This window comes from Ascaphus truei, chromosome 3 (genome assembly GCF_040206685.1).
Source record: "Ascaphus truei isolate aAscTru1 chromosome 3, aAscTru1.hap1, whole genome shotgun sequence".
In the NCBI taxonomy this organism is placed as follows: Eukaryota; Metazoa; Chordata; class Amphibia; order Anura; family Ascaphidae; genus Ascaphus; species Ascaphus truei.
In genome coordinates, this window is record NC_134485.1 from 404,925,134 (window position 1) to 404,941,937 (window position 16,804).

The 16,804-nt window shown below is 40.5% G+C and overlaps 1 protein-coding gene across 7 annotated transcripts in view; it reads left to right on the forward strand.

Annotated features, from left to right (window-relative positions):
- Positions 1 to 16,804, forward strand: part of DLG2 (discs large MAGUK scaffold protein 2) — a 1,892,764-nt gene that overhangs the window by 240,209 nt on the left and 1,635,751 nt on the right. The window lies entirely within an intron of this gene.

Here is a 16,804-nt window from a genome sequence, read left to right on the forward strand (position 1 = left end):
ATGTCTCAAAGCTTAAATGATATGTGTCTGTATATTTTATTTTGTGACTGTTGTTGGTACCTGAACTTGTTTCAGACGGGAGAAGTACAGGATGGCTCAATTTATAGTTGTAATGCATCAATAAAATGTAAATGTTAATCTAGCATAAAAGAAAATCTAAATATATTTGGAGAACAACATTCCTAATTTGTTTCATGGCAAAGAGCCCCTTCCCTTTAGGGGACCACTTGATGCATATGTTGGAGGACGAGCACTCAGTTACAACTCTTAATAAAATAAATGACTCTAAGATTTACTGTAGGTATCCTACTTTCCCCACGCTGCATATTTCATATCATTCTCGTCCTGTGTAGTTAACGCTGTATGTCTCTTTTCTCCCCTCTCCTTCTATGTTGCTGTCATCTAACGGCCCCCTGGACCAACCACATAGGTTATTGATAACCCTAGTGGCAGCATGTAAGCTGCAAACGACAGAGGAGATAGGATAGAACCCTGTAGCACTCCACATGACAGGGGCATTGGTGCAGATGAGTACACTCGAGATACTTTCTGTGACCTGCAGTGTGAAAGGATCTGAACCAGTTGCAAATTGTGATACCCAGTCCACATAAATTCTTCAGGGGCTACATTAAGAACGCGTGTTCCACGGTATCAGATGCTTCAGAGAGGTCAAGAAGTACTAAGATCCATCTCACCATCAGGAGATCATTTAGCACATGAACCCGAGCTGTTATAGTAGTATGCCATATTGTGAATATTGACTAGAATGGGTTATAAATGTCATGACTTGATAGACAAATTTTCAGTTGGATTGTCACCACGTTCTTAATAACCTTCCCTGCGCCAATCTTGCCCGAAAATATATTTTTTTAATTTAAATTTTATTACTAGTGTACGTGAGCAGGGGGTCTCCGGAGCAGAACAGCGTTGATTTCAGGTGCAGGGACTTCCTACTTTCCGAGGTGCAGGCCCTGTTATGGGGTGCTGGTATCTCCTATGCATTTGATTCCCACGGTCACGTGACGAGGGACATTTAAATGCATAGGAGATAACGGCACCCCATAAGGTGGCCTGTATCTCGGGATGCCGGGGGTCCCCGGACCTCAAATCAATGCGGTTTTACTCCGGAGACCCCCTGATACAATACACTAGTAATAAAAAACTATTTAAACATTTAACACATTCATTGTTTTTTGCAACTAAAACTGTGTGCCTCCATATTTTGTTTGATTTGCTATGTTATGCTCTCAGTTGGAACATTGGGGCTTTGATGGGTTAGTGTTCACCAGGACTTGTACACTGTCTCCCTTTTTTGGCAATTGGTGTGCCTCTACCTATCCTTATACTGTTAGAAAAAAAGGAGAGAGGACAATATGATACAATTTTATAGAAACATTAATCCTTTGAGTGGGGAAAATCATTATAAGTGGCACCCTGAGGTTCTTGTGATGTTACTCCAACGTAATTGACACTCATGTTATAGGGGAAATTGTGAGTTCAACGGTCGGTGAGCTGAGATCACAATCACTATGGAGGAGCACCTCCTCTTCTGTTCCTGTCGTAATACCAGATTTTGATCATGTTATCAAGCAAACCTTCTGGAACACAAAGGGTTAACAATATCCATACTGTAAGTACAGAAAGGCAGACCATTTCAGAAAGCAGAGGGTGGTAAGCTCAAGGGAAATGTAAGGAACTACTTTGCCGAAATAGCAATGTATCCATGGAATAACTGCCTTACAGAGATGGGGGAGTAACATGGAGTATACAAAGTTGCTTAAGATACTGTAAATATGGATAAAAAGGCATGCAATCAGATGCTTCACTATAGGTAAGAAATTAAGGAAAGTAGTTGGTCTAAGTGGTCCTTATCTGCCATCAGGTTCTATGTTTCTGTGCTGCTTTAGATCATCTTCACATACCGTTATGGCAAAAATGTGGGAATACAGAATAATGGGTCTTTGCTCTTGCCTACTCCTCACCCGAGCTTGGCGTCAAGAGATCTCGATTTAACCCCTCAGTACCTAAACCACCCCAATTCCCAATAAGACACAGACTCTGAAATTGGGTAAAATGGCCACAGCATTTACTTAAACTACATATCCCAAATAGCAGCATCAGATCGCACCCACACATGATGATCCACCTGCGTTACCAATAACACCCAAGAACCCATCAGCCGTACCAGAATAGCAGGAAATATATAAAATACCACCATCCAAACCGAAAGGACATCACCAGACCAGTCGGCTTAGCATACTGTAACTCAGCAATGCCTTCCACCCAATTCTTAAAACTGGACCACTGATCCATCCTTACCCTGTGCAATCTGAACACTACCCTCTGCTAGTTGTGGCAATGACACACCATATATATATATGTCCTGTCTAAGACATGTGAATGTGCTCACAAGTGATATTCTTTATTGGTTATATGCTAACGGTGAAGGTTTTCTGTCGCCTTTTTCACCCACCATAACTTAAAATGTATGATATATTTTATATATATATATATATATATATATATATATATATATATATATATATATATATATATATATATATATCATTCTCTTTTTTTTTAATATATATTTTCACAGATCCTTCTCTGATAATTATATCTATCCCTTCCCTATATACCCTCTCCTTATACCTGCTCCTTCAGCTCTGATCTAATCTCCCAACTTCCTTAACCCTTAAAGATCCGACTTTGGGACTCCACCCTCTTCTGCCATGCCCCCATCCTGTAGGGTACAGAGGGCTACTGGATTGTAATGTGTAATTAATATAGAGGGGGAGCATATGTATCCGAGATACTTGTGCATTTACAAACATTTATTTTGTTTCAAGGAGACCCATACGGTTCCTTCAACCGTTTTGGTCATTACAAATGCATTTTATTCTTTCTCATTTCTACCACATTGTTTCCCCTAAAAATAGTTTCCAATCACATTTTTTCTATTAATTTGACATCTGTTTGTATAGGTATTAAATATTTTGTAATGTCAATAAATGATGACTATTCTGGATCCAGGGTCATGTCTAGGGTATGAATGAACCCAGCTAGCTTCAACTCACCCCTCTTTCCAAAGCACAACAAGTCCTGTATATTTTCTTCACTTTATTTAGGAATACAGCAATAAAAACAGGCTCTTGTGGTAAGATGTTTGTGTTGGAAAGGTATATTATATATCTGTGGATGCCTTGTAATTAAGGACAGGTGAAAAGAATTGGCCTTGCCATAGGGGTGTAACATAAATGTACTCACTCTGCCAATGTCAGGAAGTAAAGACAGTGGGAACTGCTTGTGACACAGGGATAGGGGTCAGGCTAAACTAACTGTCAGCAGGGACAGGGGGGGATGGGAAAGCCCATTAACTTGGAGGACTGGAGATGTTTATTTATTTATAAAATATTTTACCAGGAAGTAATACATTGAGAGTTACCTCTCGTTTTCAAGTATGTCCTGGGCACAGAGTAAAACAAATAGTACATGGTTACAAGTACAGTTACATAAATGAACAGGGTATACATTATATACAAGACATTGCGTGCACAGTTAAAGAAAATATATATTATGAGCGTATGAAACAGTTACAGACCAGGTTAAAATGTGAGACAGCCTTAGATTTGAAAGAACTTAAACTGGTGGTGGATGTGAGAGTCTCTGGTAGGTTATTCCAGTTTTGGGGTGCACGGAAGGAGAAGGAGGAACGTCCGGATACTTTGTTGAGCCTTGGGACCATGAATAGTCTAGTTGTCAGGGCAACCAGGTGTGTGACAGACTGGAAGGAAAAAAGACAACATAATGTATCCATTCCATCTGCACTGGGAGTGAAACTGCTAGGAAAGTAACATCCAAATACAGCTAGCAGGCAGAACTGCCAAGGAAAGGGGGAGGGGGGTGAAACAGAGAAGGCTGAAATGGGTATTTCTGTTCCATGATACTCCCCGTCTAATATCTGGAGATACCACTATATAACAGAATATGTGGAACATATGTGCAATGCAAACATAACAATGCAAAGGTCCATTTCCACATAGCGAGGTGATACCGGCCGGTACCACTGGCATCAAAGTCCTTTGGCCAAAACCTTCTGGTAAGGGAGGCCAGGTGGATGCACAACTCCAGGTTAGCTGGTTGCACCACAATATCTTTGTGTAAAGGTCTCTTGCACTGTTTTCTTTCAACTTTGTGAGAGAACAGTCCTTCTGTCTCTGTAGTGGATATGCCAGTCGTGGTAGTCTGTCACCCTATCACCTGGCGTTTGGCAGAAGTAGATGGCCTTTGGCTCCTTGCAGAAGCAGATCAACGCCCCTGGAAGACTGGTTGTCAAGTCTGATCCAGTGAGTAGGGCGCCGTTTGGAGAGGCTTCCTGGTGCTGAGCATTGGAGCTGAATGTTACCCAGATCTGGCTGAGTTTCTGACGGTGGTGGACACCAGATGATGGGAGGTGCCGGCATCTTTTACCTTCCTTCAGTGAAGGCGCTGGCTCTGCGTGTCCGCTAAGGAATCTTTTCTGCGTGAAGACCACAATTTGATTCTTGGTCTCCGGCTCCTTTTGTGGGTTGCGGTGGAGCGAAGTGAGCCTAGAGATGGCATGTTCTCTATTGTTCGGGAGGCATCTTTTTGGTGAATGGAATGGTAGCGAGTCACCCAACTGCCCGGTCCATCTTTGAAGAGCTCTTTGACTGTTAACCTCGGGAATCCTCTATCTTCCCTCGATGGTGTTTGCTTGTCATCGTCCCTTGTTGTCTGGAACGCTGTGCACCATAAGTCATCGGTGCATTCCTTTTGCACGAGAACATCTCCACGTATTTTGGTGAAACGCTTTTGTGTCTCTTTGTTAACTGCCAGTTAACCCAAGTGATTTAGAAGGCGCTAAGACACAGTATAGTGAATACAAGCAATAATATGTAAAGTGTTCAAAGAAATTCTCAACCTTCACAGGGAAATTTGTACGAATTCCCTCATAGGCAGTAGTAGATATCCAAATTGTGAAGGTAGCGATATTCAGGAACACCCCAAAAAAGAAACACAATAATAGTGTAATAAAATCACACAATGATTGGCTTATTAAAATCTTGGCTCATATGAATCTTCTACTTACAAGAAGTAAGTGAAGAGTCAGCGTTTAGCAGGATAATGGAGCATCAGCATTGATCAGGAAAGCAGGATTGGATATGTTCTTGTTCAGAGTTGTGGTCATGTAAAAAACATTAAGGGAAGACCATAGTATGGACCAATTGGCACAAGTTTATAAGGTAAAAAACATAAGAAATGTACTCACAATATGTACATCAAGTGTAGGCACATAAAGGTATCTTTTTAGGCGGGGTGAGAGTCTGGTCTTTCAGTGTGAAACCTCCTCGATCTGTCCGTGGTAACTGGCGTCTGACGTCACATCCTTCTGAGACGGACTGCTTCCGGTACAGCGGAGGACAGGAGCGGATGGTAAGCGGATGGTAAGGCGGCACGAAAAGACTTCACCACGATCTTGGAACAGGAACGGTCGCATGCGGTGTACAGGCTTAGCTCTACGCGTTTCGCTGATCTCACAGTCAGCTTCCTCAGGAGCAATATGGCATCCCCTATGGATCTATAGCTTATATAGTATGTACAATTAGCAATTAATTAGCGAATTAATCACAAGTTCTCTCTTAAAGGAGTACATAACCATGTGGTTCAAAATCAGACGGACATTTAATAGGTTTTATTAATAATTCAAAAAATATATCTAAAAGTATTAGTAAACAATCTATAATATAATATAATATAATAATAAAAAAACTTTATGTTAAAAAAACATTTTTTACTAAAAAACTTAAAAAAGATAAGCAGATACTCGTAATGTGGTTCACATAAGAGATGGGAGAGAGGAGACAAAAAGTAGGCATTAATATCTATTCATGGAGTCATATAGGGCATAAATGCTATTATGAGTAATACAGAGATAGAAGAAAGTGCAGTTAAACTAGGGGTAACAAACGGAAAGGCTGATCAAAGGAAAGGTGTGATTTCAAAGTCTGCATTGAGTCCATAGGTGTTAAAGTATTTAATCTGTGGATCCAATACATCTCACGTTTACTTAGATCACTATCCCGGCTACGACCTCTCCAATGTTGGATTACATTTTCAATGGGGGTGAAAATTAGACCTTTGGGGTTTGAATTATGACAGAGAGTAAAATGCTTTGAAACGCTGTGCGTCATTATGCCCCGTCTGATGTTGCTGAGATGCTCAATAATTCGTTTTTTTATAGCTCTCTTTGTTTTCCCCACATATTGTAGCCTGCATGAGCTTTCTAATAAGTAGATTACGTACTCCGTGTGACAATTCATATATTCTTTGATCTTAAAAATTTCATTTTTATTATTTGATCTGAAATTTTTCTTATCAGTTTGCTTGTGCTCACAGGCTTTGCAAGTTGAGCATCCATAAAAGCCCTCAAGTTTTTGAAACCACCCCTTATCTTTATTTTCTATCTTTTTAAGAGCACTAGGTGCGATAATATTCTTCAAATTCTTTGCTTTTTTTAATATTATTTTTGGATTTTTTGGGATTTCATTCTTTAATATCGGATCATTTAATAATACATGCCAATGCTTCCGAATTATTTTTCCAATATTGTTTGCTTCTCTATTAAACGATGTCATAAAGGCTGTATCAAAATTATTTGTTGTATTCTTTATTGTTGTTGTTTTATTCTTTATTAAAGTTTTCCTATCGAGAACCTTTGCTTTTTCAAAAGCTGTATCTAAAACTTCTACACTATAATCCTTTTGAGTAAAGCGTGTTTTTAATATCTCACATTGTTGTTCAAAGATTTCATCATCTGTACAGTTTTTACGCATTCTTCTGTATTGATTAAATGGAACATTGTCCATCCATAATGGATGATGGGAGCTAGAACGTAGAATGTATTTGTTACTATTTACGTCCTTGAAAAAAGATCTTGTTTTAAGTTCTCTATCCTGGACATAAATATTAAGGTCCAAAAAATTCAATGAGGTTTTGCTTACAGTAGAAGTAAATTTTAGGTTATAGTTATTAACATTCATATTTTCCAAAAATAACTTGAGACTTTGTTCGTCACCCAGCCAAATAATAATGATGTCATCAATGTAGCGCCGCCATAGGACAAGGTCCGACCCCAGACTATCACCATGCCAGATGTGATGCTCTTCCCACAATCCCATAAAGAGATTGGCATAGCTGGGGGCGAACCTCGTACCCATGGCGGTGCCACATTTCTGAATATAAAAAGTATCTTCAAACTAAAAATAATTTTTGTTAAGTATAAACGAAATACTATCCAAAATGAATTATATTTGTGTGTTGTGAAGATCGGAGTCTTGATTTAAGAAATGTTTAACAGCTTCACACCCTAAATCATGCATGATATAGAGGTGTAAAGGGAAGAGACGTCGATAGTCGCCATAATATATTCCTCTTTCCAGATAATGGTCTCTAGAAGTTGGAGAACATCGGTACTATCTTTTAGATATGATTTTAGAGATTTAACGTATTCCTGTAAGAAGCTGTCAATATAGGCTGATAAGTTAGATGTGAGGGAGTCTATTCCGGAAATTATTGGTCTCCCCGGGGGGTTGTCTAAACACTTGTGTATCTTGGGGAGTATGTAAAAAATTGGTAACTGAGGAGTTTCATTAAACAGAAATTTGTATTCCTGTTCTGTTATAATTCCAATTTCTTTTCCTTTATCTAGAAGTACCAAAAGATCTTTAGTAAATTGTTTTGTGGGGTTCTTTTTTAGGATTTCATAGGTGTCAGTATCTCCCAAAAGGCGTGTAGCTTCTTTAAGGTAGTCTTCCCTGTTCATGATTACAACCCCCCCTCCCTTATCTGCCTGTTTGATTACTAAGTTTGTATTTTCTGTTATTTCTTCTAATGCACTCCTTTCTTCTTTGGTCAGATTGTTGGTAAATTTTTATTTTTTATTATTAGTAGTTAATTTCTCAAAATCTTTGGTTATAAGCTGGTGAAAAACTTCAAGGTGATTACCTTTACAGTAAATTGGATTAAACGTAGATTTCTTTTTTAGTGTAGAATGTTTATAAATGTCTGGTTCTTTTTCAATGATAGGATTTAGATTAGTCATTCTTGACTCAGCATTTTTACTGAGAAAAAAACGTTTAATTGTGAGTTTCCTCAAGTATTTACTGGCATCCAAAAATAATTCAAAATTATTGGGCCCTGTGGTAGGCGCGAAATATAATCCTTTGGTTATAAGGTTAAGTTGTGGGGTGGTTAGAGTTGTGGAGCTAAGATTGAATATACTTTTAGTATCTAGTAATCTAGAGTTTTTGTGTCTCTCTTTTTTCTTTCTTCCCCCCCGCTTTCCTCTCTGCTTCTTTCTCTTTTGGAGTGGTGGTTCCCCCCTTCTTTTTCTGAGAGTGGTGCATATTGATTTTTAATTTTCCATGGATCTAGTGTATCTCCTATCTCTAAAAAATCAGTAGATCCAGTGGCTCCAATAGGTGAGTGGGATCTGCTGGGCTTGGGATGTCTTGTGAGTTCACATCTTTCCCTCTCCCTTCTTCTATCATCTCTTTCTTTCCTTAGTTCCCTTTCTCTTTTTTGTTCTCTCTCTTTCTGAGATTCTCTTTCTTTTTGTTGTTCTCTTTCTTTATGTCTAAATTCTCTCTCTTTTTGATCTTTAAGATCCTTTTCTCTTCTATATTCTTTCTCTCTTTGTTGTTCTCTCTCTTTTTGCTGATCCTTGACTCTCAAATCTCTCTCCCTCTGTTGTTCTCTCTCTCTCTGTTGCTCTCTCTCTCTCTGTTGCTCTCTCTCTTTCCATTGTTCCCTCTCCCTCTGTTCTCTTCCCTCTCTCTGCTCTCTCTCTCTAAAATTCTGTGGTTCTCTCTCTCTGCCATGACCCCTCTCATCCTGAAAATCTTTCTCTCTATGATTCTTATACTGATAGGTGTAATCCTTTCTAGAGTGGGGTTGATAGTGTTTTGAATCTTTGCTATCATTCCACGGTGGTCTAGTTATATAGTTCTCTTTATATCCTGCTGATTTGTTATTTACATATGAAGTGGGGTAGTAAGATGTAGATAATGGTCTATTAGAATTAGTATATTGATCCTCCACTTTTTCTTCTTGTTTGTGTTCTATTCTCTCTAGTGTTGTTTTACTTTTCTTCTTTTTCCAATCTCTTTGCTCTCCTTTCAGATAGTCTGTTTCGTCTCTCTGGAATGTGCTCATTTTGTTATTGTATAATTCAGTCTCCAATTTATCAATTTTTCTTTTTAGATTACGATGCTTATTTATAAATTCTGGAGTGTCTTCTAAATGAGCTAATGTTTCTTCAATAATTGTAACCCCTTCATCAATTTCCTTGATGTGTTTTTTTTGGTTAATTATTAAATTCATCAGCTCAAAGGAGCATGTATCCATAGTGTCATTCCAATTTTTAACGAAAACCTCATCCTCTAAATTGGATGAGGGATTCTTTGAAAATCTCAGACCTCTTGGTATCCTATTACATTCTAAATATTTATTTAAAAACTTTAAGTCTAACCATCAGACGAGGCATAATGACGCACAGCGTTTCAAAGCATTTTGCTCTCTGTCATAATTCAAACCCCAAAGGTCTAATTTTCACCCCCATTGAAAATGTAATCCAACATTGGAGAGGTCGTAGCCGGGATAGTGATCTAAGTAAACGTGAGATGTATTGGATCCACAGATTAAATACTTTAACACCTAATGGACTCAATGCAGACTTTGAAATCACACCTTTCCTTTGATCAGCCTTTCCGTTTGTTACCCCTAGTTTAACTGCACTTTCTTCTATCTCTGTATTACTCATAATAGCATTTATGCCCTATATGACTCCATGAATAGATATGAATGCCTCCTTTTTGTCTCCTCTCTCCCATCTCTTATGTGAACCACATTACGAGTATCTGCTTATCTTTTTTAAGTTTTTTAGTAAAATGTTTTTTTAGCATAAAGTTTTTTTATTATTATATTATATTATATTATAGATTGTTTACTAATACTTTTAGATATATTTTTTGAATTATTAATAAAACCTATTAAATGTCCGTCTGATTTTGAACCACATGGTTATGTACTCCTTTAAGAGAGAACTTGTGATTAATTCGCTAATTAATTGCTAATTGTACATACTATATAAGCTATAGACCCATAGGGGATGCCATATTGCTCCTGAGGAAGCTGACTGTGAGATCAGCGAAACGCGTAGAGCTAAGCCTGTACACCGCATGCGACCGTTCCTGTTCCAAGATCGTGGTGAAGTCTTTTCGTGCCGCCTTACCATCCGCTCCTGTCCTCCGCTGTACCGGAAGCAGTCCGTCTCAGAAGGATGTGACGTCAGACGCCGGTTACCACGGACAGATCGAGGAGGTTTCACACTGAAAGACCAGACTCTCACCCCGCCTAAAAAGATACCTTTATGTGCCTACACTTGATGTACATATTGTGAGTACATTTCTTATGTTTTTTACCTTATAAACTTGTGCCAATTGGTCCATACTATGGTCTTCCCTTAATGTTTTTTACATGACCACAACTCTGAACAAGAACATATCCAATCCTGCTTTCCTGATCAATGCTGATGCTCCATTATCCTGCTAAACGCTGACTCTTTACTTACTTCTTGTAAGTAGAAGATTCATATGAGCCAAGATTTTAATAAGCCAATCATTGTGTGATTTTATTACACTATTATTGTGTTTCTTTTTTGGGATGTTCCTGAATATCGCTCCCTTCACAATTTGGATATCTCTTTGTTAACTGCCGTCAGGAGGTTATTTTGTCCCTGATGTGACGAAGAACAGTCTCTTTTGCCCTTGTAAATCGCTTTATGAAATGTCTCTGCAACTGTCTCTTTTTAGACGTGTGAGAGGACGGTCTTTTTGCCCCTGTGGCTTCACCTGCGGGGTGCAATCTTTTGCAGCTGTACCAGCCGTGGCGGCTGGCTGCTTTGCCACTTGGTATTCTGTGGAGAGGAATGGCTGTACGTCTTAGCTGTGCCATTGCTCGCAGGAGGACCGTTCGATTGTTTATTTTCCTTTGGGAGATGCTTTTGTCGGTCACCTTCAGGAGGTTACTTTCTTCCTTCGGTGGAATCGCGTTGTCATTCTTAGTTGTCTGGACTACTAAGCATCCTAGGCCATTGTCACATCCCTCTGATGCGAAGATGTTTTTGTTGGTCTCGGGAGTATGACCTTGTCTCTTCTCTTCACTTGGCCTTCCTGTCACTTGGAGATGGCCATGACACGGTTCGGAGAGAGATGTGTGTCCGCATTCTGTTATCACCGTTCTGCGGGTGTTGACATAGTCTGGTTCGTGTCCATTATCAGTACACATGTTGCCCACTATCACCCATCCTAGGTCATGTCTTTGGGCGAATGGTGCGTTGTGGGGTCCGTTACGCTGTTTACGGACTTTGTGCACCCTCAAGATGACCCTACCGAGCAGCAGCAAGATCTTGGCGCCTTGTTCTACCGGCAGGATGTAGTTGGCTATTTCCCTGAGGTGCGGGTGATGACGTGCCACGTCTGGTGTGGAAATCTCATCCCTGTTTGCAGCCATGTAGTTGCACTCGATGAGGGTGGGGAGAGCTATCTTCACTCTGTTATCCACTGAACGTATGACGTAGCCGCTTGCTCTTCTCCCTGTTGTCACGTAGCCGCTTGCTCTTCTCCCTGTTGTCTCAGTTGACCCTGCACAAGTTCTGAGGGTTTAGGGTGAGGCATTGTCTTGTGAGTTGAATAAGTTGAAGAATTCCGTCTTCGCCAATGATCTGCTGACCTTGATGAATGCATGGATGTGCTTGAGCGCTGTGATGCGGTTTTCAGCAAAAGGTCTTTTCTCTTACTCTCGGCTTCCGTGATAGAGGTTCGCACGCGGCTATCACGTGTCAAGTCAATGTTATGCTGTAAGTCCCTTTCTTGCAGGCTTTTGCCGGTGTTAGCCCTGGCCAAGTAAGTGACGTATGCCACTGACAGCTCTTGGTAGCATGCATGATCTATCTTTAATTGAGTTATTGCCTGCTCGAGCTGTTGTACATAATTGCCAGCGCCGGCGACATTGCGTATCCCAAGCATGGTTCTTTCCAGGCCAACTCTAATTTAGCACAGTGCGCTTCAATGTCAGTCTCATATTTTTTGCGGGCCTTTTGTGTCAGTGTGACAGTCCGTTTAGGCCTTGCATCTGCCTGCACCTGTTGCAGTTGCGCAGTGGTCTCTGTGACTGAGTGATCACTCTCCTGCGTGATGTCTGGTGAGGTTCTGAGTTCTGCCATGCTGTAGGTGGGTGTAGGCCTTTAGCCAATGCGTGTGGCTTGCGGTCTGTTACCTGCATCAGCGATGGATGACTGTCTCAGATAGTGCCGGTAGGTGTCCTGCAGTGGTAAGCGTAGGGGTAGCTGTACTTACAGGTGTCCGGTGGCTGTGACCCATGTCCTGGCGGTGTCCGGTGGCATGGTGCTGGTGGCGCTAGCCGTGGAAACGTGCGCAGGGGTGGGTGAGATGGTAGCTCCTCACTGTGGAGCTGTGCAGAGGGTGAACTCAAACAGAAAAAGGCAATCAAGGTTCTGTGTATACTGCACTTGTCTGATTGCAGTGCTGTAGCCTGGTGTAAAGACTGCTTGGCTCTGTGTGCAGTGTACAGTAGCTGCTTGCGTGTACTGCTGCAGAAGTGGTTAAAGCTGCTTGCTTGTACTGCTGCAGGCTGTGTGCAGTGTAAGCTGCTTGCTTGTACTGCTACAGGCTGTGTGCAGTGTAAACTGCTTGCTGTTTGTAAGGCTTCTGCTGTAGAAAGCCTGTGCTCTTTGATATAAAGCCTGCTGCTCTGTCTGGGGTGCAGAGGCTATTCTGTATAGCATAAGGGTTGTGAGTAGCAGTTCCTGTGTATCCCCAAGACACACGGTCTTCTTTTCACTATTCTGGATCCAGGGTCATGTCTAGGGTATGAATGAACCCAGCCCTCTTTCCAAAGCACAACAAGTCCTGTATATTTTCTTCACTTTATTTAGGAAGACAGCAATAAAAACAGGCTCTTGTGGTAAGATGTTTGTGTTGGAAAGGTGTATATCTGTGGATGCCTTGTAATTAAGGGCAGGTGAAAAGAATTGGCCTTGCCATAGGGGTGTAACATAAATGTACTCACTCTGCCAATGTCAGGAAGTAAAGTCAGTGGGTACTGCTTGTGACACAGGGATAGGGGTCAGGCTAAACTAACTGTCAGCAGGGACATGGGGGAATGGGAAAGCCCATTAACTTGGAGGACTGGAGATATTGCCAGGGGTGTGACAGACTGGAAGGAAAAAAGGCAACATAATGTATCCATTCAATCTGCACTGGGAGTGAAACTGCAAGGAAAGTAACATCCAAATACAGCTAGCAGGCAGAACTGCCAAGGAAAGGTGGGGGGGGGGGGGGGGAGTGAAACAGAGAAGGCTGAAATGGGTATTTCTGTTCCATGGCAATGACTAGTATTCTGTGTGCTCCATAAGGATATAATTTACTCAGCATTCTTAGCCAATACAATTAGATCCCTTATTTTGTTCAATCTTAGTTTATATTTTACTGAATGAATAATAACTTTTTTTGTACTCTAAATTCAATGCACTTGGCTAGACTCAAGACAGAAGTGTAGAAAGGATCATGTTACTATGGCAACAATGAGGCATTCTGGATGTCTGGCAATTTGGAGGTTGACATACTTATCTCAAGTACAAATTATTTGTTTCTACCATGCTATTATATAGAACCCCATGGAGAACTGGAATAGAGTGAAATGGTCTCACATGACTTGACTTGTATGCACATCTTCTCCAAATCAATTCATTTCACCTTCAGAGGTGCTGGCATTATTAAATGTGTTAATAACTTAGTATTTCTGAAATCATCTAATCTTCAGCTGTGGAAGTATATTGAGCATTCTAACTAAGAGCTCTTTGTAGTAAAGAGACTATGGAAATTGGAAACTTGACAAAGTAACAAGTCTGTGAATGAAACAAGTATAAGCAAAGGTGAACATACAGAAAGTATTAGGGGAAAATGCAAATTAGACAATGAAGTACAAATCATAAGACATTGCCCATAATGGACAAACATATTTAGTATTAACATGTAATGAAATGTAAGTTCTAGTTTATGGATGGGCGTTGTGGTGGTTATATAAAATGCTACAGTAACAAGCACTAAATATCTAGAATTTAGTACCTAAACAAGGGTTTATTGCTGTACGCTAGTAATTTGTTCCTGTGCCAAATAGATGAGGTGCTCATTTGTTTGTTGCAATACATTCTATTGGCACAAATTACATGCAAAACGTTCTACATTTTTCACTCGCACACTATGGGATCTATGTTATAAGTCTTCATAAAAAAATTGCCGGCCCATTTAAATCGCCAGGTTTGTTTTAGCGTTGCTATCAGGGTATTCAGAAAGGCTCTATTACTGTGATAGCAAAATTCACAAAACAGGCGAGCAGCCGGCGACGTGATGATCGCCTCTCTGAAAAGGCCTTACCCGGCAATTTGTTTCAGCTGCAGAGAGAGCTGCGCAGAAAGAGACGCCTCTCCTGGCACATATCTCGGTAGCCATCAAAAGTTTTTCATATAAAATTTAATATGTAGATGAGCTGGCGGTCTCCGGAGCAGATCCGCATTGATTTGAAGTACGGGGACCCCCTGCTTCCCGAGATACAGGACACGTTAAGGGGTGCCGGTATCTCCTATGCATTTTATTCCCACGGTCACGTGACGTGGGACATTTAAATACATAGGAGATACCGGCACCCCACCTTTTGCCACTGTGCCACTGTGTGCTCATTTGCATGTCATTTCCCAGAATCCCTTGCTGCAGTGGAAGTGCTGTGTGCTGGGTGATAATGGTGAAAGGTGGGGTTGCAGACCTATCTAAGACATGCAAATGAGCATACAGTAATATTTCCATTTGCTATATGCTTTGCTGTGGAGGGTTTTTGTCACTTTTTGTACCCTCCATAACTTAACTAAGTATGGTAAAACCTATCCTTGCTTCATTTGTGCAAAGCCAGTATAACCAACCCCACACTGATGAGACCCATTAAGGTTGAAACGGCTGTCTGTGGGTGGGTTTACTGGCAATGTATCTTAACCCTGTCTGCGCTCAAAGCTGTGACCATGCAGCAAGCTTAAGCCTATAAGGAACCATGTTGAATGATTTTGAAGCAAAAGGTGGCACTGTGTGCTCATTTGCATGTCATTTCCCAGAATCCCTTGCTGCATTGAAAGTGCCGGGTGATAATGGTGAAAGGCGGGGTTGCAGACCTGTCTAAGACATGCAAATGAGCATACAGTAATATTTCCATTTGCTATATGCTTTGCTGTGGAGGGTTTGTGTCACTTTTTTTATCCACCATAACTTTTATATATATATATATATATTAACACACACATTCCCAGCATGCTCAAACTCCAACACCCACCACATTATATATATATATATATCAAAAGGAGTGTTACTGAGCGTGGCCAATGCATACAAACAAAAGGCAGGGGTGCCCAATGCTACTTCCAATTGACAAAACATATAGAGTAATAAGTATAAAGTTTAAATACTTCAATAATAATAATATTTACTTGGTTATTTAGTTAAACCCTTTGGCCAAAGCATCATAGGCCTGCATACCAAACGTCAAGGTATAACCAAATGATTGCAGGTCCTAACACTGAACTGTGAACCCTTCCTTTTACATCTGTATGAGGGAAAGCAAAAACAATGAGTCCTGTCCATTCAGCAAAATGCCAGAACCTCCCAAGTTAAAAAGGTGGCGAGGGGTGAGTTCTGGGAGGAGGGGCCACTTACCTCCAAACAACTGTTACCAGTTAGGAAGTACATTAACACACATTCCCAGCACGCTAAAACTACAAAACCCACTATATATATATTTATGTAGAGAGGAAAGAGTCCCTAAAGGAGCACACAGGTTTACCAAAATTAAGCAAAAGTTTATTAGATATCACATAGAATAAAAAAAAAATACGGAAATGGTTAAAAAATAGCAAAGACTCCCTGCACGAATCCTCAAGAGATCAATGCTGCTAGGGCCATATTGAATCAACGTGAAATAAATGACATACTGTATACTGTATGCACACAAAAAATGTGGTTTAGGGTAAAGTGCTCAGATGTAAATCCTCATATAAAGGATATCTAACCAAGTATACAGCGCTAAGTAGCCATTAAGAGCAAATTCAGACCAGACAATGCTATATGATACCACTCAGCAGAAAAAGGAGACGAGTATGGTAGGGTTAGCTGACCAATGTGCAAAGTTTGGACTATGTCCTATCACAACATAAGTGAAATACACAACTCCTCATAAAATATAGCTAGCATGTATACGCTAATAAGGGTAGCTATAACCCCACTTGCTGTTCAATATTCAGCTAAGCATAAGCTGTAAGGCACCTAAAAGAGTGGCAAAGTCAAAAGCGTCTGATAAATACAGTCAGAATCATTCATTGAATGATAGGAGATCGTCCAAACTTTGGGGGGGGGGGGAGGAGGAGAATAGTACTTTATAAAATGTCTATACAGTATGTAGTGTTAGTCATACTGTATGTACAGACGAGCCAACGAGTATTCTAAAACTTGCCTTAAAATTGCCTTAAACTAGCCAGGTACCAGCTGGGTACATTTCAGTGACATTTCTGCAGAGGCTAATAGCCCATCGGATTAACATAGCAGGGGTTCCTGGCAGTCCCATTCAGTTTGTCTGCAGAAATGTGTGAAATGTTGCAGCATGTACC